The 2,911-nt window shown below is 32.1% G+C and overlaps 1 pseudogene; it reads right to left on the bottom strand.

Annotated features, from left to right (window-relative positions):
- Nucleotides 1-1,560: 1,560 nt before the first annotated feature.
- LOC149537859 (uncharacterized) lies at nt 1,561-2,286 on the bottom strand (annotated as a pseudogene).
- Between the last annotated feature and the right edge of the window lie 625 nt (nt 2,287-2,911).

Genomic DNA, 2,911 nt, shown 5'->3' with positions numbered 1-2,911 from the left:
CTAGCCCTTATTCGAGCTCCAATTCTAACTCTACCTCTAACTCAAACCCTAACTCTAATTCTAATCCTAACCCTAACTATATGTTTAACCTAAACCCTTATTCTTACCCTCGCCCTTTCCTTAACCCTTACCCTAACTCTAATTCTAACCCTAACTATATTTGTAACCCAAATTCTAACCATAATCCTAATATTAAATCTAACTCTAATTCTAAACCTAACCTTAACTATAACCATAACAAGATTCATAATCCTAAAAATAACCCTAGCCCTAACCCTAATGCTAATCCTGACTCTAATTGTAACTCTATTCCTAACCGTAACTCTAACCCTATCCATAACTCAAACCCTAACAATAGTCCCAACCCTAACACTAACCCTAACCCTAACTATAACTCTACTCTTCAATATAACATTTTACGTAACAATATGCTTAAAATAAAACTAAATTAAAGTGATGCAAATAAACACCATATATAGAATTAAAAAATAAAATAGTCAAGAATAATTTTATAGTAAGTTTATACAATTGCATTTAAAAAGAAATAAATAATTCAACACTTACCTTAAAAAAATAGAAAAAAATTTAAAAATACTTTTCCTATTGCGGCGCGATTGCCACTAGCTTATATATACCTCTATATATATTACACCGCGATTGCCACTAGCTTATATATACCTCTATATATATTACGCTGAGAGTAATCGTTCTCGAGGTGCCTATTTTCATTTTCATAAATCCCAACTATGATTAAAATAACCTTGGGATTAAATGAAAATAGGTGCCTTGAGAACGATTACTCTTGGTGTAATATATATAGAGGTATATATAAACTAGTTTTTAACTCTTTTTGACATCTTGTGCATGTCGCATAGAGACTTAAAACTGCCTCAATCTCCAAGAAACAAGATTCAATGTCTTGACTACAATTGGAAACATCTCCAACAATGGAGAATTTGATCTGACAAATGTGTAGAGAAGTCAAGGCGCGTCTTGATCCAACTATGAAATTTTTTAATTTAGTATTATCCATGATGAAAATCTGTCTACCATTGTACTCTTTAAGAATTCAAATGCTAAACAAATAATTCAGCAAATATGCACTGAAAAAAATCATGAAAACACAATTGCATTAAATAAACCTCAAAGAAACGCGTAGAGAATCCAACTATGAAATTTTTTAATTTAGTATTATCCATGATGCAAATCTTTCTACCATTGTACTCTTTAAAAACTCAAACGCTAAACAAAGAATTAAGCAAAGATACATAGAAAAAAATTTAAAACACAATAGATACAAATAAAAAAATTGAAAACACAATAGATACAAATAAAAAAATTGAAAACACAATAGATACACAGAAAAAAAATGAAAACACAATTCCACTTTAAAAACCTCAAAGAAATTTTTTAAAAAAATGATTTCAGCTTCATTAATGGTGGGATTCGCCTGTCAGAACCATGAAGCTTCTCCAAAAGATCTCTAGAAATCAAATTTTACTCAAAAAAACACAAATTTTCTCCATTTCAGGCTTGCTGATGGTGGGATCTGCCGAAGAATCATATATATTTTCCAAAAGATCTCCAGAAACTAAATACTGCGGGAACAAAGATTGCAAATACGGAGCCAATCGTGTATTTTTCGATGGAGTAATGAGCCACCAGATTCATGTCCGTTGCTTCTTTTTTCTCAACAAAATGCGAGCAAATCCACAGCAAAGTCGCTGCCTGATTGTGTGGCGAGGCTCTCAAATTACAAACCCCTAAATTTTGAATCGCTTCGGCTGCCATATTCTCTACACATTCAACCATCTCACAGTCCGCCGAGTTCAAAGATTTCAGAAGCTGCGAAAGGTGATACAGATGAGCCTTAACTGACTCAGTGCCAGCAAATTTATCGATTTCTTTCTCCTCAACACCCGAAGAAGAAGAAGATTCGATTGATAAATCCGTAGAAAATGCCACCGCTGCTGAATTCTATTGAATGAATTTCATTGCCCTAAAGATCTCACTTTTGTGCACAGTGTCAGATTTTGAAACAGATGCTACTAATTCCTCCATTGTCTTCATCTTGTGGAGCTGTTTGGTGGCGATGTAAATGCAAGCAAGATGAACAACGCACATATTTACTTTCCTCAGAGCTCCTTTGTCGGATGCTTCTCTAAAGATCATCTGAGCGCGTTGTGTGATGAATTGATCAAGCTTTAAGGCACCCACACATTTGGCGATCTGAAGAATGTGATCGATCACAATTTCTTCTCTCTTTCTCTTCATTTTTCTCGCCATAACTAAAACGAGCTTGAGATTCTTCTCCCCAAATCCTCCCGCTATTCTTCATATTTATAAGCATAGATCTTGGAAAAACTCCCTCCACAGATCTTATTTTCAAATGGGCCAAGCTGACAATTTTGGGACCTTGTTAAATACGTGTAAATAGTTTTTATTTGTTTTGGGAAATTGTTTTAATCATTTTTTAATTCTCCCCACAATTTACAGCTGGCATTTGCATTGGGTGCAAGAATTTGGCCAATAGGAAAATTATTTTAACACTATTGGTCAAACTCTTTACCAACAATATTTATGGGTTTGATGCTATATTTAATTTTGTAAAATTTCATTAAAACTATTATATTTAATATATTCATAAAGCTAATTATTTTATTTTTAATTTAAGGTTTAAAAATAGAGGTTTTGTGAAGAACCTCTCATTAATTATTAATAATTGTCAATTGTATTCTTAATAGATGCAATAGTTAGGACAATAGAAATTAGTGAAATTGTTTACCAAAATATTTTCATAATGAGATAACTTTTTTTTTGTAAGAGAAGTCTATAGAGTAATTATTAATTAAAAATATTTTGAATAATTATTTTAGTGAGGTATTTACATATAAAAATAATAAGAGAGCTT

The sequence above is a fragment of the Cupressus sempervirens genome, chromosome 9 (assembly GCF_028749045.1).
Source record: "Cupressus sempervirens isolate cs-2001-9-10 chromosome 9, ASM2874904v1, whole genome shotgun sequence".
In the NCBI taxonomy this organism is placed as follows: domain Eukaryota; kingdom Viridiplantae; phylum Streptophyta; class Pinopsida; order Cupressales; family Cupressaceae; genus Cupressus; species Cupressus sempervirens.
This window is presented reverse-complemented; position numbering and strand designations above follow the sequence as displayed.